The following is a 26272-nucleotide window of genomic DNA, read 5'->3' on the forward strand; positions in this document are numbered from 1 at the left end:
TATGAAAATAAAGCTAATATGAAAATGAACTGCTTCTCTTCACAAAAGAACCAGATTATTAAGCTTGATAATGACTCTTTCCTTTATTTTAAGAGAAAAAGGAGACTTACATTTGAATTTGAAATTTGTGTATGCATCAGCAAAGATTTCTTTCAAACAATGTGTGAGCCAATTGCTGAGTCACACTTTATTTCGTGATGTTATCTACACTTCTTAACAGGTAGTGCTAGGAACATGTTAAGACGCAATGCATTTATGATAACAAATTCTCAGGTGTCAACATCTGCTACGTTTAACCAAAAAAAGACAGCTACCAATTTGCAATTTATTGCCATTACTTAAAAACATTATTTTAGACGAACTGGAAATTTCATTTAAATGAAATGTGTTAATTTTCACAAATAAAAGAGCTGCAATCTTAAAATTTTTCCTACAGGTAAAAAAAAGAAATTAATGTTAAAAAATGGAAAAAAGAGAAATTTCATACAAAATAAATTATTGAGCCATTTCTGCAACTGCAAAGAACTATTGAACACACTTAGTAAACTTGACATTTTCTAATAGGTAGCAGGGTGGCGCAGCGAGAGCATGCTGGGCCCATAACCCAGAAGTCGATGGAACGAAACCATCTCCTGCTATAATGGTTGTTTTTGTTTTTCCAAGTAGTAAAGTGCACAAATGATTTAGTAATAACTCAATTCTAAATTCCCTAAAAACAATAAACTTACCAATATTAAGTAAAACTTCATTAAGAAAAAAATCAGAGAAGACTTTCTCAGTAACAGCAAATGTTTGTCTTATAAAATTTTTTTTGATTACCATTTTGTTTATAAATTTAAACCTTTTCTGAATTTTAACATAATTACCAATTGTAATTGCATGGTCTTTTAGCTGAGAACAAAGAACATGGTGCAATTTACACCAATGTTAATAGTACAACTCTCTTACCGATTAATTTCTTTACTGATAATTTTCCTAAAAAATGTTTAATTTAAGTACAAATATTTGTCACAGAAAAAACAGTATTTCATGGCTCTATCATGTTTACTTTGTTAGAATTAATACTCTCCATGAAATTTGAATTTTAAAATTTAAGAGACATATTATTAAATTTGATTATGACACATTAACATTGGAGATAATTCATTATGAAAATAAAGCTAATATGAAAATGAACTGCTTCTGTTCACAAAAGAACCAGATTATTAAGCTTGATAATGACTCTTTCTTTATTTTAAGAGAAAAGGAGACTTACAATTGAATTTGAAATTTGTGTATGCATCAGCAAAGATTTCTTTCAAACAATGTGTGAGCCAATTGCTGAGTCACACTTTATTTCGTGATGTTATCTACACTTCTTAACAGGTAGTGCTAGCAACATGTTAAGACGCAATGCATTTATGATAACAAATTCTCAGGTGTCAACATCTGCTACGTTTAACCAAAAAAAGACAGCTACCAATTTGCAATTTTTTGCCATTACTTAAAAACATTATTTTAGACGAACTGGAAATTTCATTTAAATGAAATGTGTTAATTTTCACAAATAAAAGAGCTGCAATCTTAAAATTTTTCCTACAGGTAAAAAGAAGAAATTAATGTTAAAAAATGAAAAAAAAGAGAAATTTCATACAAAATAAATTATTGAGACATTTCTGCAACTGCAAAGAAGTATTGAACACACTTAGTAAACTTGACATTTTCTAATAGGTAGCAGGGTGGCGCGAGGGCGTGCTGGGCCCATAACCCAGAAGTCGATGGATCGAAACCATCTCCTGCTATAATGGTTGTTTTGTTTTTCCAAGTAGTAAAGTGCATAAATGATTTACTAATAACTCAATTCTACATTCTCTAAAACAATAAACTTACCAATATTAAGTAAAACTTCATTAAGAAAAAATCAGAGAAGACTTTCTCAGTAACAGCAAATGTTTGTCTTATAAAATTTTTTGATTACCATTTTGTTTATAAATTTAAACCTTTTCTGAATTTTAACATAATTACCAATTGTAATTGCATGGTCTTTTAGCTGAGAACAAAGAACATGGTGCAATTTACACCAATGTTAATAGTACAACTCTCTTACCGATTAATTTCTTTACTGATACTTTTCCTAAAAAATGTTTAATTTAAGTACAAATATTTGTCACAGAAAAAACAGTATTTCATGGCTCTATCATGTTTACTTTGTTAGAATTAATAGTCTCCATGAAATTTGAATTTTAAAAATTTAAGAGACATATTATTAAATTTGATTATGACACATTAACATTGGAGATAATTCATTATGAAAATAAAGCTAATATGAAAATGAACTGCTTCTGTTTACAAAAGAACCAGATTATTAAGCTTGATAATGACTCTTTCCTTTATTTTAAGAGAAAAGGAGACTTACATTTGAATTTGAAATTTGTGTATGCATCAGCAAAGATTTCTTTCAAACAATGTGTGAGCCAATTGCTGAGTCACACTTTATTTCGTGATGTTATCTACACTTCTTAACAGGTAGTGCTAGGAACATGTTAAGACGTAATGCATTTATGATAACAAATTCTCAGGTGTCAACATCTGCTACGTTTAACCAAAAAGACAGCTACCAATTTGCAATTTTTGCCATTACTTAAAAACATTATTTTAGACGAACTGGAAATTTCATTTAAATGAAATGTGTTAATTTTCACAAATAAAAAGCTGCAATCTTAAAATTTTTCCTACAGGTAAAAAAAGAAATTAATGTTAAAAAAGAAAAAGAGAAATTTCATACAAAATAAATTATTGAGCCATTTCTGCAACTGCAAAGAACTATTGAACACACTTAGTAAACTTGACATTTTCTAATAGGTAGCAGTGTGGCAGCGGAGATGCTGGGCCCATAACCCAGAAGTCGATGGATCGAAACCATCTCCTGCTATAATGGTTGTTTTGTTTTTCAAGTAGTAAAGTGCATAAATGATTTACTAATAACTCAATTCTAATTCTCTAAAACAATAAACTTACCAATATTAAGTAAAACTTCATTAAGAAAAAATCAAAGAAGACTTTCTCAGTAACAGCAAATGTTTGTCTTATAAAATTTTTTTTGATTACCATTTTGTTTATAAATTTAAACCTTTTCTGAATTTTAACATAATTACCAATTGTAATTGCATGGTCTTTTAGCTGAGAACAAAGAACATGGTGCAATTTACACCAGTGTTAATAGTACAACTCTCTTACCGATTAATTTCTTTATTGATAATTTTCCTAAAAAATGCTTAATTTAAGTACAAATATTTGTCACAGAAAAAACAGTATTTCATGGCTCTATCATGTTTACTTTGTTAGAATTAATACTCTCCATGAAATTTGAATTTTAAAATTTAAGAGACATATTATTAAATTTGATTATGACACATTAACATTGGAGATAATTCATTATGAAAATAAAGCTAATATGAAAATGAACTGCTTCTGTTTACAAAAGAACCAGATTATTAAGCTTGATAATGACTCTTTTCTTTATTTTAAGAGAAAAGGAGACTTACATTTGAATTTGAAATTTGTGTATGCATCAGCAAAGATTTCTTTTAAACAATGTGTGAGCCAATTGCTGAGTCACACTTTATTTCGTGATGTTATCTACACTTCTTAACAGGTAGTGCTAGCAACATGTTAAGACGCAATGCATTTATGATAACAAATTCTCAGGTGTCAACATCTGCTACGTTTAACCAAAAAAAGACAGCTACCAATTTGCAATTTTTTGCCATTACTTAAAAACATTATTTTAGACGAACTGGAAATTTCATTTAAATGAAATGTGTTAATTTTCACAAATAAAAGAGCTGCAATCTTAAAATTTTTCCTACAGGTAAAAAGAAGAAATTAATGTTAAAAAATGAAAAAAAAGAGAAATTTCATACAAAATAAATTATTGAGACATTTCTGCAACTGCAAAGAAGTATTGAACACACTTAGTAAACTTGACATTTTCTAATAGGTAGCAGGGTGGCGCAGCGGCAGCGGGAGCGTGCTGGGCCCATAACCCAGAAGTCGATGGATCGAAACCATCTCCTGCTATAATGGTTGTTTTTTGGTTTTCCAAGTAGTAAAGTGCATAAATGATTTACTAATAACTCAATTTTACATTCTCTAAAAACAATAAACTTACCAATATTAAGTAAAACTTCATTAAGAAAAAAATCAGAGAAGACTTTCTCAGTAACAGCAAATGTTTGTCTTATAAAATTTTTTTTGATTACCATTTTGTTTATAAATTTAAACCTTTTCTGAATTTTAACATCCTTACCAATTGTAATTGCATGGTCTTTTAGCTGAGAACAAAGAACATGGTGCAATTTACACCAGTGTTAATAGTACAACTCTCTTACCGATTAATTTCTTTATTGATAATTTTCCTAAAAAATGCTTAATTTAAGTACAAATATTTGTCACAGAAAAAACAGTATTTCATGGCTCTATCATGTTTACTTTGTTAGAATTAATAGTCTCCATGAAATTTGAATTTTAAAAATTTAAGAGACATATTAATAAATTTGATTATGACACATTAACATTGGAGATAATTCATTATGAAAATAAAGCTAATATGAAAATGAACTGCTTCTGTTTACAAAAGAACCAGATTATTAAGCTTGATAATGACTCTTTCCTTTATTTTAAGAGAAAAGGAGACTTACATTTGAATTTGAAATTTGTGTATGCATCAGCAAAGATTTCTTTCAAACAATGTGTGAGCCAATTGCTGAGTCACACTTTATTTCGTGATGTTATCTACACTTCTTAACAGGTAGTGCTAGAACATGTTAAGACGCAATGCATTTATGATAACAAATTCTCAGGTGTCAACATCTGCTACGTTTAACCAAAAAAAGACAGCTACCAATTTGCAATTTTTTGCCATTACTTAAAAACATTATTTTAGACGAACTGGAAATTTCATTTAAATGAAATGTGTTAATTTTCACAAATAAAAAGCTGCAATCTTAAAATTTTTCCTACAGGTAAAAAAAGAAATTAATGTTAAAAAAGAAAAAAGAGAAATTTCATACAAAATAAATCATTGAGCCATTTCTGCAACTGCAAAGAACTATTGAACACACTTAGTAAACTTGACATTTTCTAATAGGTAGCAGTGTGGCAGCGGAGTGCTGGGCCCATAACCCAGAAGTCGATGGATCGAAACCATCTCCTGCTATAATGGTTGTTTTGTTTTTCAAGTAGTAAAGTGCATAAATGATTTACTAATAACTCAATTCTAATTCTCTAAAACAATAAACTTACCAATATTAAGTAAAACTTCATTAAGAAAAAAATCAAAGAAGACTTTCTCAGTAACAGCAAATGTTTGTCTTATAAAATTTTTTTTGATTACCATTTTGTTTATAAATTTAAACCTTTTCTGAATTTTAACATAATTACCAATTGTAATTGCATGGTCTTTTAGCTGAGAACAAAGAACATGGTGCAATTTACACCAATGTTAATAGTACAACTCTCTTACCGATTAATTTCTTTATTGATAATTTTCCTAAAAAATGCTTAATTTAAGTACAAATATTTGTCACAGAAAAAACAGTATTTCATGGCTCTATCATGTTTACTTTGTTAGAATTAATAGTCTCCATGAAATTTGAATTTTAAAATTTAAGAGACATATTATTAAATTTGATTATGACACATTAACATTGGAGATAATTCATTATGAAAATAAAGCTAATATGAAAATGAACTGCTTCTGTTTACAAAAGAACCAGATTATTAAGCTTGATAATGACTCTTTCCTTTATTTTAAGAGAAAAAGAGACTTACAATTGAATTTGAAATTTGTGTATGCATCAGCAAAGATTTCTTTCAAACAATGTGTGAGCCAATTGCTGAGTCACACTTTATTTCGTGATGTTATCTACACTTCTTAACAGGTAGTGCTAGCAACATGTTAAGACGCAATGCATTTATGATAACAAATTCTCAGGTGTCAACATCTGCTACGTTTAACCAAAAAAAGACAGCTACCAATTTGCAATTTTTTGCCATTACTTAAAAACATTATTTTAGACGAACTGGAAATTTCATTTAAATGAAATGTGTTAATTTTCACAAATAAAAGAGCTGCAATCTTAAAATTTTTCCTACAGGTAAAAAAAGAAATTAATGTTAAAAAATGAAAAAAAAGAGAAATTTCATACAAAATAAATTATTGAGACATTTCTGCAACTGCAAAGAACTATTGAACACACTTAGTAAACTTGACATTTTCTAATAGGTAGCAGTGGCGAGGGCGTGCTGTGCCCATAACCCAGAAGTCGATGTATCGAAACCATCTCCTGCTATAATGGTTGTTTTTGTTTTCCCAAGTAGTAAAGTGCATAAATGATTTACTAATAACTCAATCCTAAATTCCCTAAATACAATAAACTTACCAATATTAAGTAAAACTTCATTAAGAAATAAATCAGAGAAGACTTTCTCAGTAACAGCAAATGTTTGTCTTATAAAATTTTTTTTGATTACCATTTTGTTTATAAATTTAAACCTTTTCTGAATTTTAACATAATTACCAATTGTAATTGCATGGTCTTTTAGCTGAGAACAAAGAACATGGTGCAATTTACACCAGTGTTAATAGTACAACTCTCTTACCGATTAATTTCTTTACTGATACTTTTCCTAAAAAATGTTTAATTTAAGTACAAATATTTGTCACAGAAAAAACAGTATTTCATGGCTCTATCATGTTTACTTTGTTAGAATTAATAGTCTCCATGAAATTTGAATTTTAAAATTTAAGAGACATATTATTAAATTTGATTATGACACATTAACATTGGAGATAATTCATTATGAAAATAAAGCTAATATGAAAATGAACTGCTTCTGTTTACAAAAGAACCAGATTATTAAGCTTGATAATGACTCTTTCCTTTATTTTAAGAGAAAAGGAGACTTACATTTGAATTTGAAATTTGTGTATGCATCAGCAAAGATTTCTTTCAAACAATGTGTGAGCCAATTGCTGAGTCACACTTTATTTCGTGATGTTATCTACACTTCTTAACAGGTAGTGCTAGAACATGTTAAGACGTAATGCATTTATGATAACAAATTCTCAGGTGTCAACATCTGCTACGTTTAACCAAAAAGACAGCTACCAATTTGCAATTTTTGCCATTACTTAAAAACATTATTTTAGACGAACTGGAAATTTCATTTAAATGAAATGTGTTAATTTTCACAAATAAAAAGCTGCAATCTTAAAATTTTTCCTACAGGTAAAAAAGAAATTAATGTTAAAAAAAAAAGAGAAATTTCATACAAAATAAATCATTGAGCCATTTCTGCAACTGCAAAGAACTATTGAACACACTTAGTAAAGTTGACATTTTCTAATAGGTAGCAGTGTGGCGCGGAGTGCTGGGCCCATAACCCAGAAGTCGATGGATCGAAACCATCTCCTGCTATAATGGTTGTTCTTGTTTTTCAAGTGAAAGTGCATAAATGATTTACTAATAACTCAATTCTAATTCTCTAAAAACAATAAACTTACCAATATTAAGTAAAACTTCATTAAGAAAAAATCAAAGAAGACTTTCTCAGTAACAGCAAATGTTTGTCTTATAAAATTTTTTGATTACCATTTTGTTTATAAATTTAAACCTTTTCTGAATTTTAACATAATTACCAATTGTAATTGCATGGTCTTTTAGCTGAGAACAAAGAACATGGTGCAATTTACACCAATGTTAATAGTACAACTCTCTTACCGATTAATTTCTTTATTGATAATTTTCCTAAAAATGTTTAATTTAAGTACAAATATTTGTCACAGAAAAACAGTATTTCATGGCTCTATCATGTTTACTTTGTTAGAATTAATACTCTCCATGAAATTTGAATTTTAAAATTTAAGAGACATATTATTAAATTTGATTATGACACATTAACATTGGAGATAATTCATTATGAAAATAAAGCTAATATGAAAATGAACTGCTTCTGTTTACAAAAGAACCAGATTATTAAGCTTGATAATGACTCTTTCCTTTATTTTAAGAGAAAAGGAGACTTACATTTGAATTTGAAATTTGTGTATGCATCAGCAAAGATTTCTTTCAAACAATGTGTGAGCCAATTGCTGAGTCACACTTTATTTCGTGATGTTATCTACACTTCTTAACAGGTAGTGCTAGCAACATGTTAAGACGCAATGCATTTATGATAACAAATTCTCAGGTGTCAACATCTGCTACGTTTAACCAAAAAAAGACAGCTACCAATTTGCAATTTTTTGCCATTACTTAAAAACATTATTTTAGACGAACTGGAAATTTCATTTAAATGAAATGTGTTAATTTTCACAAATAAAAGAGCTGCAATCTTAAAATTTTTCCTACAGGTAAAAAAGAAATTAATGTTAAAAATGAAAAAAGAGAAATTTCATACAAAATAAATTATTGAGACATTTCTGCAACTGCAAAGAACTATTGAACACACTTAGTAAACTTGACATTTTCTAATAGGTAGCAGGGTGGAGCGGAGCGTGCTGGGCCCATAACCCAGAAGTCGATGGATCGAAACCATCTCCTGCTATAATGGTTGTTTTGTTTTCCAAGTAGTAAAGTGCATAAATGATTTACTAATAACTCAATTCTACATTCTCTAAAACAATAAACTTACCAATATTAAGTAAAACTTCATTAAGAAAAAATCAGAAGACTTTCTCAGTAACAGCAAATGTTTGTCTTATAAAATTTTTTGATTACCATTTTGTTTATAAATTTAAACCTTTTCTGAATTTTAACATAATTACCAATTGTAATTGCATGGTCTTTTAGCTGAGAACAAAGAACATGGTGCAATTTACACCAATGTTAATAGTACAACTCTCTTACCGATTAATTTCTTTACTGATACTTTTCCTAAAAAATGTTTAATTTAAGTACAAATATTTGTCACAGAAAAAACAGTATTTCATGGCTCTATCATGTTTACTTTGTTAGAATTAATAGTCTCCATGAAATTTGAATTTTAAAATTTAAGAGACATATTATTAAATTTGATTATGACACATTAACATTGGAGATAATTCATTATGAAAATAAAGCTAATATGAAAATGAACTGCTTCTGTTTACAAAAGAACCAGATTATTAAGCTTGATAATGACTCTTTCCTTTATTTTAAGAGAAAAAGGAGACTTACATTTGAATTTGAAATTTGTGTATGCATCAGCAAAGATTTCTTTCAAACAATGTGTGAGCCAATTGCTGAGTCACACTTTATTTCGTGATGTTATCTACACTTCTTAACAGGTAGTGCTAGAACATGTTAAGACGTAATGCATTTATGATAACAAATTCTCAGGTGTCAACATCTGCTACGTTTAACCAAAAAGACAGCTACCAATTTGCAATTTTTGCCATTACTTAAAACATTATTTTAGACGAACTGGAAATTTCATTTAAATGAAATGTGTTAATTTTCACAAATAAAAAGCTGCAATCTTAAAATTTTTCCTACAGGTAAAAAAAAGAAATTAATGTTAAAAAAGGAAAAAAAGAGAAATTTCATACAAAATAAATCATTGAGCCATTTCTGCAACTGCAAAGAACTATTGAACACACTTAGTAAAGTTGACATTTTCTAATAGGTAGCAGTGTGGCGAGCGTGCTGGGCCCATAACCCAGAAGTCGATGGATCGAAACCATCTCCTGCTATAATGGTTGTTCTTGTTTTTCAAGTGATAAAGTGCATAAATGATTTACTAATAACTCAATTCTAATTCTCTAAAGACAATAAACTTACCAATATTAAGTAAAACTTCATTAAGAAAAAAATCAAAGAAGACTTTCTCAGTAACAGCAAATGTTTGTCTTATAAAATTTTTTGATTACCATTTTGTTTATAAATTTAAACCTTTTCTGAATTTTAACATAATTACCAATTGTAATTGCATGGTCTTTTAGCTGAGAACAAAGAACATGGTGCAATTTACACCAATGTTAATAGTACAACTCTCTTACCGATTAATTTCTTTATTGATAATTTTCCTAAAAATGTTTAATTTAAGTACAAATATTTGTCACAGAAAAACAGTATTTCATGGCTCTATCATGTTTACTTTGTTAGAATTAATACTCTCCATGAAATTTGAATTTTAAAATTTAAGAGACATATTATTAAATTTGATTATGACACATTAACATTGGAGATAATTCATTATGAAAATAAAGCTAATATGAAAATGAACTGCTTCTGTTTACAAAAGAACCAGATTATTAAGCTTGATAATGACTCTTTTCTTTATTTTAAGAGAAAAAGAGACTTACATTTGAATTTGAAATTTGTGTATGCATCAGCAAAGATTTCTTTTAAACAATGTGTGAGCCAATTGCTGAGTCACACTTTATTTCGTGATGTTATCTACACTTCTTAACAGGTAGTGCTAGCAACATGTTAAGACGCAATGCATTTATGATAACAAATTCTCAGGTGTCAACATCTGCTACGTTTAACCAAAAAAAGACAGCTACCAATTTGCAATTTTTTGCCATTACTTAAAAACATTATTTTAGACGAACTGGAAATTTCATTTAAATGAAATGTGTTAATTTTCACAAATAAAAGAGCTGCAATCTTAAAATTTTTCCTACAGGTAAAAAAAGAAATTAATGTTAAAAAATGAAAAAAAAGAGAAATTTCATACAAAATAAATTATTGAGACATTTCTGCAACTGCAAAGAACTATTGAACACACTTAGTAAACTTGACATTTTCTAATAGGTAGCAGGGTGGCATGGCGGAGCGTGCTGGGCCCATAACCCAGAAGTCGATGGATCGAAACCATCTCCTGCTATAATGGTTGTTTTGTTTTCCAAGTAGTAAAGTGCATAAATGATTTACTAATAACTCAATTCTAAATTCTCTAAAACAATAAACTTACCAATATTAAGTAAAACTTCATTAAGAAAAAAATCAAAGAAGACTTTCTCAGTAACAGCAAATGTTTGTCTTATAAAATTTTTTTTGATTACCATTTTGTTTATAAATTTAAACCTTTTCTGAATTTTAACATAATTACCAATTGTAATTGCATGGTCTTTTAGCTGAGAACAAAGAACATGGTGCAATTTACACCAATGTTAATAGTACAACTCTCTTACCGATTAATTTCTTTACTGATACTTTTCCTAAAAAAATGTTTAATTTAAGTACAAATATTTGTCACAGAAAAAACAGTATTTCATGGCTCTATCATGTTTACTTTGTTAGAATTAATAGTCTCCATGAAATTTGAATTTTAATATTTAAGAGACATATTATTAAATTTGATTATGACACATTAACATTGGAGATAATTCATTATAAAAATAAAGCTAATATGAAAATGAACTGCTTCTGTTTACAAAAGAACCAGATTATTAAGCTTGATAATGACTCTTTCCTTTATTTTAAGAGAAAAAGGAGACTTACATTTGAATTTGAAATTTGTGTATGCATCAGCAAAGATTTCTTTCAAACAATGTGTGAGCCAATTGCTGAGTCACACTTTATTTCGTGATGTTATCTACACTTCTTAACAGGTAGTGCTAGAACATGTTAAGACGTAATGCATTTATGATAACAAATTCTCAGGTGTCAACATCTGCTACGTCTATCCAAAAAAAGACAGCTACCACTTTGCAATTTTTTGCCAATACTTAAAAACATTATTTTAGACGAACTGGAAATTTCATTTAAATGAAATGTGTTAATTTTCACAAATAAAAAGCTGCAATCTTAAAATTTTTCCTACAGGTAAAAAAGAAATTAATGTTAAAAAGAAAAAAGAGAAATTTCATACAAAATAAATCATTGAGCCATTTCTGCAACTGCAAAGAACTATTGAACACACTTAGTAAAGTTGACATTTTCTAATAGGTAGCAGTGTGGCGCGAGGTGCTGGGCCCATAACCCAGAAGTCGATGGATCGAAACCATCTCCTGCTATAATGGTTGTTCTTGTTTTTTCAAGTGATAAAGTTCATAAATGATTTACTAATAACTCAATTCTAATTCTCTAAAACAATAAACTTACCAATATTAAGTAAAACTTCATTAAGAAAAAATCAAAGAAGACTTTCTCAGTAACAGCAAATGTTTGTCTTATAAAATTTTTTGATTACCATTTTGTTTATAAATTTAAACCTTTTCTGAATTTTAACATAATTACCAATTGTAATTGCATGGTCTTTTAGCTGAGAACAAAGAACATGGTGCAATTTACACCAATGTTAATAGTACAACTCTCTTACCGATTAATTTCTTTATTGATAATTTTCCTAAAAATGTTTAATTTAAGTACAAATATTTGTCACAGAAAAACAGTATTTCATGGCTCTATCATGTTTACTTTGTTAGAATTAATATTCCATGAATTTTAAAAATTTAAGAGACATATTATTAAATTTGATTATGACACATTAACATTGGAGATAATTCATTATGAAAATAAAGCTAATATGAAAATGAACTGCTTCTGTTTACAAAAGAACCAGATTATTAAGCTTGATAATGACTCTTTTCTTTATTTTAAGAGAAAAGGAGACTTACATTTGAATTTGAAATTTGTGTATGCATCAGCAAAGATTTCTTTCAAACAATGTGTGAGCCAATTGCTGAGTCACACTTTATTTCGTGATGTTATCTACACTTCTTAACAGGTAGTGCTAGCAACATGTTAAGGCAATGCATTTATGATAACAAATTCTCAGGTGTCAACATCTGCTACGTTTAACCAAAAAAAGACAGCTACCAATTTGCAATTTTTTGCCATTACTTAAAAACATTATTTTAGACGAACTGGAAATTTCATTTAAATGAAATGTGTTAATTTTCACAAATAAAAGAGCTGCAATCTTAAATTCTTTCCTACAGGTAAAAAAAGAAATTAATGTTAAAAAATGAAAAAAAAGAGAAATTTCATACAAAATAAATTATTGAGACATTTCTGCAACTGCAAAGAACTATTGAACACACTTAGTAAACTTGACATTTTCTAATAGGTAGCAGGGTGGCAGGGAGTGCTGGGCCCATAACCCAGAAGTCGATGGATCGAAACCATCTCCTGCTATAATGGTTGTTTTTGTTTTTCCAAGTAGTAAAGTGCATAAATGATTTACTAATAACTCAATCCTAAATTCCCTAAATACAATAAACTTACCAATATTAAGTAAAACTTCATTAAGAAAAAAAATCAAAGAAGACTTTCTCAGTAACAGCAAATGTTTGTCTTATAAAATTTTTTTTGATTATCATTTTTTTTATAAATTTAAACCTTTTCTGAATTTTAACATAATTACCAATTGTAATTGCATGGTCTTTTAGCTGAGAACAAAGAACATGGTGCAATTTACACCAATGTTAATAGTACAACTCTCTTACCGATTAATTTCTTTACTGATACTTTTCCTAAAAAATGTTTAATTTAAGTACAAATATTTGTCACAGAAAAAACAGTATTTCATGGCTCTATCATGTTTACTTTGTTAGAATTAATAGTCTCCATGAAATTTGAATTTTAAAAATTTAAGAGACATATTAATAAATTTGATTATGACACATTAACATTGGAGATAATTCATTATGAAAATAAAGCTAATATGAAAATGAACTGCTTCTGTTTACAAAAGAACCAGATTATTAAGCTTGATAATGACTCTTTCCTTTATTTTAAGAGAAAAAGGAGACTTACATTTGAATTTGAAATTTGTGTATGCATCAGCAAAGATTTCTTTCAAACAATGTGTGAGCCAATTACTGAGTCACACTTTATTTCGTGATGTTATCTACACTTCTTAACAGGTAGTGCTAGAACATGTTAAGACGTAATGCATTTATGATAACAAATTCTCAGGTGTCAACATCTGCTACGTTTAACCAAAAAAAGACAGCTACCAATTTGCAATTTTTTGCCAATACTTAAAAACATTATTTTAGACGAACTGGAAATTTCATTTAAATGAAATGTGTTAATTTTCACAAATAAAAAGCTGCAATCTTAAAATTTTTCCTACAGGTAAAAAAGAAATTAATGTTAAAAAGAAAAAAGAGAAATTTCATACAAAATAAATCATTGAGCCATTTCTGCAACTGCAAAGAACTATTGAACACACTTAGTAAAGTTGACATTTTCTAATAGGTAGCAGTGTGGATGAGAGTGCTGGGCCCATAACCCAGAAGTCGATGGATCGAAACCATCTCCTGCTATAATGGTTGTTCTTGTTTTTTCAAGTGATAAAGTTCATAAATGATTTACTAATAACTCAATTCTAATTTCTCTAAAGACAATAAACTTACCAATATTAAGTAAAACTTCATTAAGAAAAAAATCAAAGTAGACTTTCTCAGTAACAGCAAATGTTTGTCTTATAAAATTTTTTTTGATTACCATTTTGTTTATAAATTTAAACCTTTTCTGAATTTTAACATAATTACCAATTGTAATTGCATGGTCTTTTAGCTGAGAACAAAGAACATGGTGCAATTTACACCAGTGTTAATAGTACAACTCTCTTACCGATTAATTTCTTTATTGATAATTTTCCTAAAAAATGCTTAATTTAAGTACAAATATTTGTCACAGAAAAAACAGTATTTCATGGCTCTATCATGTTTACTTTGTTAGAATTAATACTCTCCATGAAATTTGAATTTTAAAATTTAAGAGACATATTATTAAATTTGATTATGACACATTAACATTGGAGATAATTCATTATGAAAATAAAGCTAATATGAAAATGAACTGCTTCTGTTTACAAAAGAACCAGATTATTAAGCTTGATAATGACTCTTTCTTTATTTTAAGAGAAAAAAGAGACTTACAATTGAACTTGAAATTTGTGTATGCATCAGCAAAGATTTCTTTTAAACAATGTGTGAGCCAATTGCTGAGTCACACTTTATTTCGTGATGTTATCTACACTTCTTAACAGGTAGTGCTAGCAACATGTTAAGACAATGCATTTATGATAACAAATTCTCAGGTGTCAACATCTGCTACGTTTAACCAAAAAGACAGCTACCAATTTGCAATTTTTGCCATTACTTAAAACATTATTTTAGACGAACTGGAAATTTCATTTAAATGAAATGTGTTAATTTTCACAAATAAAAGAGCTGCAATCTTAAAATTTTTCCTACAGGTAAAAAAAGAAATTAATGTTAAAAATGAAAAAAAAGAGAAATTTCATACAAAATAAATTATTGAGACATTTCTGCAACTGCAAAGAAGTATTGAACACACTTAGTAAACTTGACATTTTCTAATAGGTAGCAGGGTGGCGCGGAGCTGCTGTGCCCATAACCCAGAAGTCGATGGATCGAAACCATCTCCTGCTATAATGGTTGTTTTTGTTTTCCAAGTAGTAAAGTGCATAAATGATTTACTAATAACTCAATTTTACATTCTCTAAAAACAATAAACTTACCAATATTAAGTAAAACTTCATTAAGAAAAAAATCAGAGAAGACTTTCTCAGTAACAGCAAATGTTTGTCTTATAAAATTTTTTTTGATTACCATTTTGTTTATAAATTTAAACCTTTTCTGAATTTTAACATCCTTACCAATTGTAATTGCATGGTCTTTTAGCTGAGAACAAAGAACATGGTGCAATTTACACCAATGTTAATAGTACAATACTTTTACCGATTAATTTCTTTACTGATACTTTTCCTAAAAAATGTTTAATTTAAGTACAAATATTTGTCACAGAAAAAACAGTATTTCATGGCTCTATCATGTTTACTTTGTTAGAATTAATAGTCTCCATGAAATTTGAATTTTAAAAATTTAAGAGACATATTAATAAATTTGATTATGACACATTAACATTGGAGATAATTCATTATGAAAATAAAGCTAATATGAAAATGAACTGCTTCTGTTTACAAAAGAACCAGATTATTAAGCTTGATAATGACTCTTTCCTTTATTTTAAGAGAAAAAGGAGACTTACATTTGAATTTGAAATTTGTGTATGCATCAGCAAAGATTTCTTTCAAACAATGTGTGAGCCAATTGCTGAGTCACACTTTATTTCGTGATGTTATCTACACTTCTTAACAGGTAGTGCTAGAACATGTTAAGACGTAATGCATTTATGATAACAAATTCTCAGGTGTCAACATCTGCTACGTTTAACCAAAAAGACAGCTACCAATTTGCAATTTTTGCCATTACTTAAAAACATTATTTTAGACGAACTGGAAATTTCATTTAAATGAAATGTGTTAATTTTCACAAATAAAAAGCTGCAATCTTAAAATTTTTCCTACAGGTAAAAAAGAAATTAATGTTAAAAAGAAAAAAGAGAAATTTCATACAAAATAAATATTGAGCCATTTCTGCAACTGCAAAGAACTATTGAACACACTTAAAGTTGACATTTTCTAATAGGTAGCAGGGTGGCGGGAGGGCTGGGCCCATAACCCAGAAGTCGATGGATCGAAACCATCTCCTGCTATAATGGTTGTTCTTTTTTCAAGTGATAAAGTTCATAAATGATTTACTAATAACTCAATTCTAATTTCTCTAAAACAATAAACTTACCAATATTAAGTAAAACTTCATTAAGAAAAAATCAAAGAAGACTTTCTCAGTAACAGCAAATGTTTGTCTTATAAAATTTTTTGATTACCATTTTGTTTATAAATTTAAACCTTTTCTGAATTTTAACATAATTACCAATTGTAATTGCATGGTCTTTTAGCTGAGAACAAAGAACATGGTGCAATTTACACCAATGTTAATAGTACAACTCTCTTACCGATTAATTTCTTTATTGATAATTTTCCTAAAAAATGCTTAATTTAAAAACAAATATTTTTCACAGAAAAAACAGTATTTCATTGCTCTATCATGTTTACTTTGTTAGAATTAATACTCTCCATGAAATTTGAATTTTAAAAATTTAAGAGACATATTATTAAATTTGATTATGACACATTAACATTGGAGATAATTCATTATGAAAATAAAGCTAATATGAAAATGAACTGCTTCTCTTCACAAAAGAACCAGATTATTAAGCTTGATAATGACTCTTTCCTTTATTTTAAGAGAAAAAGGAGACTTACATTTGAATTTGAAATTTGTGTATGCATCAGCAAAGATTTCTTTCAAACAATGTGTGAGCCAATTGCTGAGTCACACTTTATTTCGTGATGTTATCTACACTTCTTAAACAGGTAGTGCTAGCAACATGTTAAGACGCAATGCATTTATGATAACAAATTCTCAGGTGTCAACATCTGCTACGTTTAACCAAAAAAAGACAGCTACCAATTTGCAATTTTTTGCCATTACTTAAAAACATTATTTTAGACGAACTGGAAATTTCATTTAAATGAAATGTGTTAATTTTCACAAATAAAAGAGCTGCAATCTTAAAATTTTTCCTACAGGTAAAAAAAGAAATTAATGTTAAAAAATGAAAAAAAGAAATTTCATACAAAATAAATTATTGAGACATTTCTGCAACTGCAAAGAATTGAACACACTTAGTAAACTTGACATTTTCTAATAGGTAGCAGGGTGGCAGCGAGAGCGTGCTGGGCCCATAACCCAGAAGTCGATGGAACGAAACCATCTCCTGCTATAATGGTTGTTTTTGTTTTTCCAAGTAGTAAAGTGCACAAATGATTTAGTAATAACTCAATTCTAAATTCCCTAAAAACAATAAACTTACCAATATTAAGTAAAACTTCATTAAGAAAAAAATCAGAAGACTTTCTCAGTAACAGCAAATGTTTGTCTTATAAAATTTTTTTTGATTATCATTTTTTTTATAAATTTAAACCTTTTCTGAATTTTAACATAATTACCAATTGTAATTGCATGGTCTTTTAGCTGAGAACAAAGAACATGGTGCAATTTACACCAATGTTAATAGTACAACTCTCTTACCGATTAATTTCTTTACTGATACTTTTCCTAAAAAATGTTTAATTTAAGTACAAATATTTGTCACAGAAAAAACAGTATTTCATGGCTCTATCATGTTTACTTTGTTAGAATTAATAGTCTCCATGAAATTTGAATTTTAAAAATTTAAGAGACATATTAATAAATTTGATTATGACACATTAACATTGGAGATAATTCATTATGAAAATAAAGCTAATATGAAAATGAACTGCTTCTGTTTACAAAAGAACCAGATTATTAAGCTTGATAATGACTCTTTCCTTTATTTTAAGAGAAAAGGAGACTTACATTTGAATTTGAAATTTGTGTATGCATCAGCAAAGATTTCTTTCAAACAATGTGTGAGCCAATTGCTGAGTCACACTTTATTTCGTGATGTTATCTACACTTCTTAACAGGTAGTGCTAAGAACATGTTAAGGCGTAATGCATTTATGATAACAAATTCTCAGGTGTCAACATCTGCTACGTTTAACCAAAAAGACAGCTACCAATTTGCAATTTTTGCCATTACTTAAAACATTATTTTAGACGAACTGGAAATTTCATTTAAATGAAATGTGTTAATTTTCACAAATAAAAAAGCTGCAATCTTAAAATTTTTCCTACAGGTAAAAAAAAGAAATTAATGTTAAAAAAAGAAAAAAAGAGAAATTTCATACAAAATAAATCATTGAGCCATTTCTGCAACTGCAAAGAACTATTGAACACACTTAGTAAAGTTGACATTTTCTAATAGGTAGCAGTGTGGCGCAGCGGGAGCGTGCCGGGCCCATAACCCAGAAGTCGATGGATCGAAACCATCTCCTGCTATAATGGTTGTTCTTGTTTTTTCAAGTGATAAAGTTCATAAATGATTTACTAATAACTCAATTCTAATTTCTCTAAAGACAATAAACTTACCAATATTAAGTAAAACTTTATTAAGAAAAAAAATCAAAGTAGACTTTCTCAGTAACAGCAAATGTTTGTCTTATAAAATTTTTTTTGATTACCATTTTGTTTATAAATTTAAACCTTTTCTGAATTTTAACATAATTACCAATTGTAATTGCATGGTCTTTTAGCTGAGAACAAAGAACATGGTGCAATTTACACCAGTGTTAATAGTACAACTCTCTTACCGATTAATTTCTTTATTGATAATTTTCCTAAAAAATGCTTAATTTAAGTACAAATATTTGTCACAGAAAAAACAGTATTTCATGGCTCTATCATGTTTACTTTGTTAGAATTAATACTCTCCATGAAATTTGAATTTTAAAAATTTAAGAGACATATTATTAAATTTGATTATGACACATTAACATTGGAGATAATTCATTATGAAAATAAAGCTAATATGAAAATGAACTGCTTCTGTTTACAAAAGAACCAGATTATTAAGCTTGATAATGACTCTTTTCTTTATTTTAAGAGAAAAAGGAGACTTACAATTGAACTTGAAATTTGTGTATGCATCAGCAAAGATTTCTTTTAAACAATGTGTGAGCCAATTGCTGAGTCACACTTTATTTCGTGATGTTATCTACACTTCTTAACAGGTAGTGCTAGCAACATGTTAAGACGCAATGCATTTATGATAACAAATTCTCAGGTGTCAACATCTGCTACGTTTAACCAAAAAAAGACAGCTACCAATTTGCAATTTTTGCCATTACTTAAAACATTATTTTAGACGAACTGGAAATTTCATTTAAATGAAATGTGTTAATTTTCACAAATAAAAGAGCTGCAATCTTAAAATTTTTCCTACAGGTAAAAAAGAAATTAATGTTAAAAATGAAAAAAAGAAATTTCATACAAAATAAATTATTGAGACATTTCTGCAACTGCAAAGTATTGAACACACTTAGTAAACTTGACATTTTCTAATAGGTAGCAGGGTGGAGGGGGCGTGCTGGGCCCATAACCCAGAAGTCGATGGATCGAAACCATCTCCTGCTATAATGGTTGTTTTGTTTTCCAAGTAGTAAAGTGCATAAATGATTTACTAATAACTCAATTCTACATTCTCTAAAACAATAAACTTACCAATATTAAGTAAAACTTCATTAAGAAAAAATCAGAGCTTTCTCAGTAACAGCAAATGTTTGTCTTATAAAATTTTTTGATTACCATTTTGTTTATAAATTTAAACCTTTTCTGAATTTTAACATCCTTACCAATTGTAATTGCATGGTCTTTTAGCTGAGAACAAAGAACATGGTGCAATTTACACCAATGTTAATAGTACAATACTTTTACCGATTAATTTCTTTACTGATACTTTTCCTAAAAAATGTTTAATTTAAGTACAAATATTTGTCACAGAAAAAACAGTATTTCATGGCTCTATCATGTTTACTTTGTTAGAATTAATAGTCTCCATGAAATTTGAATTTTAAAAATTTAAGAGACATATTAATAAATTTGATTATGACACATTAACATTGGAGATAATTCATTATGAAAATAAAGCTAATATGAAAATGAACTGCTTCTGTTTACAAAAGAACCAGATTATTAAGCTTGATAATGACTCTTTTCTTTATTTTAAGAGAAAAAGGAGACTTACAATTGAACTTGAAATTTGTGTATGCATCAGCAAAGATTTCTTTTAAACAATGTGTGAGCCAATTGCTGAGTCACACTTTATTTCGTGATGTTATCTACACTTCTTAACAGGTAGTGCTAGCAACATGTTAAGACGCAATGCATTTATGATAACAAATTCTCAGGTGTCAACATCTGCTACGTTTAACCAAAAAAAGACAGCTACCAATTTGCAATTTTTTGCCATTACTTAAAAACATTATTTTAGACGAACTGGAAATTTCATTTAAATGAAATGTGTTAATTTTCACAAATAAAAGAGCTGCAATCTTAAAATTTTTCCTACAGGTAAAAAGAAGAAATTAATGTTAAAAAATGAAAAAAAAGAGAAATTTCATACAAAATAAATTATTGAGACATTTCTGCAACTGCAAAGAACTATTGAACACACTTCGTAAACTTGACATTTTCGAATAGGTAGCAGGGTGGCGCAGCGGGAGCGTGCTGGGCCCATAACCCAGAAGTCGATGGATCGAAACCATCTCCTGCTATAATGGTTGTTCTTGTTTTTTCAAGTGATAAAGTTCATAAATGATTTACTAATAACTCAATTCTAATTTCTCTAAAGACAATAAACTTACCAATATTAAATAAAACTTTATTAAGAAAAAAAATCAAAGTAGACTTTCTCAGTAACAGCAAATGTTTGTCTTATAAAATTTTTTTTGATTATCATTTTTTTTATAAATTTAAACCTTTTCTGAATTTTAACATAATTACCAATTGTAATTGCATGGTCTTTTAGCTGAGAACAAAGAACATGGTGCAATTTACACCAATGTTAATAGTACAACTCTCTTACCGATTAATTTCTTTACTGATACTTTTCCTAAAAAATGTTTAATTTAAGTACAAATATTTGTCACAGAAAAAACAGTATTTCATGGCTCTATCATGTTTACTTTGTTAGAATTAATAGTCTCCATGAAATTTGAATTTTAAAAATTTAAGAGACATATTAATAAATTTGATTATGACACATTAACATTGGAGATAATTCATTATGAAAATAAAGCTAATATGAAAATGAACTGCTTCTGTTTACAAAAGAACCAGATTATTAAGCTTGATAATGACTCTTTTCTTTATTTTAAGAGAAAAAGGAGACTTACAATTGAACTTGAAATTTGTGTATGCATCAGCAAAGATTTCTTTCAAACAATGTGTGAGCCAATTACTGAGTCACACTTTATTTCGTGATGTTATCTACACTTCTTAACAGGTAGTGCTAAGAATATGTTAAGACGTAATGCATTTATGATAACAAATTCTCAGGTGTCAACATCTGCTACGTCTATCCAAAAAAGACAGCTACCACTTTGCAATTTTTGCCATTACTTAAAACATTATTTTAGACGAACTGGAAATTTCATTTAAATGAAATGTGTTAATTTTCACAAATAAAAAGCTGCAATCTTAAAATTTTTCCTACAGGTAAAAAAGAAATTAATGTTAAAAAGAAAAAAGAGAAATTTCATACAAAATAAATCATTGAGACATTTCTGCAACTGCAAAGAACTATTGAACACACTTAGTAAAGTTGACATTTTCTAATAGGTAGCAGTGTGGCTGGCGAGGTGCGGGCCCATAACCCAGAAGTCGATGGATCGAAACCATCTCCTGCTATAATGGTTGTTCTTGTTTTTCAAGTGATAAAGTTCATAAATGATTTACTAATAACTCAATTCTAATTCTCTAAAACAATAAACTTACCAATATTAAATAAAACTTCATTAAGAAAAAATCAAAGAAGACTTTCTCAGTAACAGCAAATGTTTGTCTTATAAAATTTTTTTTGATTACCATTTTGTTTATAAATTTAAACCTTTTCTGAATTTTAACATAATTACCAATTGTAATTGCATGGTCTTTTAGCTGAGAACAAAGAACATGGTGCAATTTACACCAGTGTTAATAGTACAACTCTCTTACCGATTAATTTCTTTATTGATAATTTTCCTAAAAATGTTTAATTTAAGTACAAATATTTGTCACAGAAAAACAGTATTTCATGGCTCTATCATGTTTACTTTGTTAGAATTAATACTCTCCATGAAATTTGAATTTTAAAATTTAAGAGACATATTATTAAATTTGATTATGACACATTAACATTGGAGATAATTCATTATGAAAATAAAGCTAATATGAAAATGAACTGCTTCTGTTTACAAAAGAACCAGATTATTAAGCTTGATAATGACTCTTTCTTTATTTTAAGAGAAAAAGAGACTTACAATTGAATTTGAAATTTGTGTATGCATCAGCAAAGATTTCTTTTAAACAATGTGTGAGCCAATTGCTGAGTCACACTTTATTTCGTGATGTTATCTACACTTCTTAACAGGTAGTGCTAGCAACATGTTAAGACGCAATGCATTTATGATAACAAATTCTCAGGTGTCAACATCTGCTACGTTTAACCAAAAAAAGACAGCTACCAATTTGCAATTTTTTGCCATTACTTAAAAACATTATTTTAGACGAACTGGAAATTTCATTTAAATGAAATGTGTTAATTTTCACAAATAAAAGAGCTGCAATCTTAAAATTTTTCCTACAGGTAAAAAGAAGAAATTAATGTTAAAAAATGAAAAAAAAGAGAAATTTCATACAAAATAAATTATTGAGACATTTCTGCAACTGCAAAGAACTATTGAACACACTTCGTAAACTTGACATTTTCGAATAGGTAGCAGGGTGGCGCAGCGGGAGCGTGCTGGGCCCATAACCCAGAAGTCGATGGATCGAAACCATCTCCTGCTATAATGGTTGTTTTTGTTTTTCCAAGTGGCAAAGTGCATAAATGATTTACTAATAACTCAATTCTAAATTCTCTAAAAACAATAATCTTACCAATATTAAGTAAAACTTCATTAAGAAAGAAAATCAAAGAAGACTTTCTCAGTAACAGCAAATGTTTGTCTTATAAAATTTTTTTTGATTATCATTTTGTTTATAAATTTAAACCTTTTCTGAATTTTAACATAATTACCAATTGTAATTGCATGGTCTTTTAGCTGAGAACAAAGAACATGGTGCAATTTACACCAATGTTAATAGTACAACTCTCTTACCGATTAATTTCTTTACTGATACTTTTCCTAAAAAATGTTTAATTTAAGTACAAATATTTGTCAAAGAAAAAACAGTATCTCATGGCTTTATCATGTTTACTTTGTTAGAATTAATAGTCTCCATGAAATTCGAAATTTAAAAATTTAAGAGACATATTATTAAATTTGATTATGACACATTAACATTGGAGATAATTCAATATGAAAATAAAGCTAATATGAAAATGAACTGCTTCTGTTTACAAAAGAACCAGATTATTAAGCTTGATAATGACTCTTTCCTTTATTTTAAGAGAAAAACGAGACTTACATTTGAATTTGAAATTTGTGTATGCATCAGCAAAGATTTCATTCCAACAATGTGTGAGCCAATTGCTGAGTCACACTTTATTTCGTGATGTTATCTACACTTCTTAACAGGTAGTGCTAGCAACATGTTAAGACGCAATGCATTTATGATAACAAATTGTCAGGTGTCAACATCTGCTACGTTTAACCAAAAAAAGACAGCTACCAATTTGCAATTTTTTGCCATTACTTAAAAACATTATTTTAGACGAACTGGAATTTTCATTTAAATGAAATGTGTTAATTTTCACAAATAAAAAAGCTGCAATCTTAAAATTTTTCCTACAGGTAAAAAAAAGAAATTAATGTTAAAAAAAGAAAAAAAGAGAAATTTCATACAAAATAAATCATTGAGCCATTTCTGCAACTGCAAAGAACTATTGAACACACTTAGTAAAGTTGACATTTTCTAATAGGTAGCAGTGTGGCAGGCCCATAACCCAGAAGTCGATGGATCGAAACCATCTCCTGCTATAATGGTTGTTCTTGTTTTTCAAGTAATAAAGTTCATAAATGATTTACTAATAACTCAATTCTAAATTCCCTAAAAACAATAAACTTACCAATACTAAGTAAAACTTCATTAAGAAAAAAATCAGAGAAGACTTTCTCAGTAACAGCAAATGTTTGTCTTATAAATTTTTTTTTGATTACCATTTTGTTTATAAATTTAAACCTTTTCTGAATTTTAACATAATTACCAATTGTAATTGCATGGTCTTTTAGCTGAGAACAAAGAACATGGTGCAATTTACACCAATGTTAATAGTACAACTCTCTTACCGATTAATTTCTTTACTGATACTTTTCCTAAAAAATGTTTAATTTAAGTACAAATATTTGTCACAGAAAAAACAGTATTTCATGGCTCTATCATGTTTACTTTGTTAGAATTAATAGTCTCCATGAAATTTGAATTTTAAAATTTAAGAGACATATTATTAAATTTGATTATGACACATTAACATTGGAGATAATTCATTATAAAAATAAAGCTAATATGAAAATGAACTGCTTCTGTTTACAAAAGAACCAGATTATTAAGCTTGATAATGACTCTTTCCTTTATTTTAAGAGAAAAAGGAGACTTACATTTGAATTTGAAATTTGTGTATGCATCAGCAAAGATTTCTTTCAAACAATGTGTGAGCCAATTGCTGAGTCACACTTTATTTCGTGATGTTATCTACATTTCTTAACAGGTAGTGCTAAGAATATGTTAAGACGTAATGCATTTATGATAACAAATTCTCAGGTGTCAACATCTGCTACGTTTATCCAAAAAAGACAGCTACCACTTTGCAATTTTTTGCCAATACTTAAAAACATTATTTTAGACAAACTGGAAATTTCATTTAAATGAAATGTGTTAATTTTCACAAATAAAAAAGCTGCAATCTTAAAATTTTTCCTACAGGTAAAAAAAAGAAATTAATGTTAAAAAAAGAAAAAAAGAGAAATTTCATACAAAATAAATCATTGAGCCATTTCTGCAACTGCAAAGAACTATTGAACACACTTAGTAAAGTTGACATTTTCTAATAGTTAGCAGTGTGGCGCAGCGGGAGCGTGCCGGGCCCATAACCCAGAAGTCGATGGATCGAAACCATCTCCTGCTATAATGGTTGTTCTTGTTTTTTCAAGTAATAAAGTTCATAAATGATTTACTAATAACTCAATTCTAAATTCCCTAAAAACAATAAACTTACCAATACTAAGTAAAACTTCATTAAGAAAAAATCAGAGAAGACTTTCTCAGTAACAGCAAATGTTTGTCTTATAAAATTTTTTTTGATTATCATTTTGTTTATAAATTTAAACCTTTTCTGAATTTTAACATAATTACCAATTGTAATTGCATGGTCTTTTAGCTGAGAACAAAGAACATGGTGCAATTTACACCAATGTTAATAGTACAACTCTCTTACCGATTAATTTCTTTACTGATACTTTTCCTAAAAAATGTTTAATTTAAGTACAAATATTTGTCACAGAAAAAACAGTATTTCATGGCTCTATCATGTTTACTTTGTTAGAATTAACAGTCTCCATGAAATTTGAATTTTAAAAATTTAAGAGACATATTATTAAATTTGATTATGACACATTAACATTGGAGATAATTCAATATGAAAATAAAGCTAATATGAAAATGAACTGCTTCTGTTCACAAAAGAACCAGATTATTAAGCTTTGATAATGACTCTTTCCTTTAGTTTAAGAGAAAAACGAGACTTACATTTGAATTTGAAATTTGTGTATGCATCAGCAAAGATTTCATTCCA

This window comes from Xenia sp. Carnegie-2017, unplaced genomic scaffold (assembly GCF_021976095.1).
Source record: "Xenia sp. Carnegie-2017 unplaced genomic scaffold, XeniaSp_v1 HiC_scaffold_6, whole genome shotgun sequence".
In the NCBI taxonomy this organism is placed as follows: Eukaryota; Metazoa; Cnidaria; class Anthozoa; order Malacalcyonacea; family Xeniidae; genus Xenia; species Xenia sp. Carnegie-2017.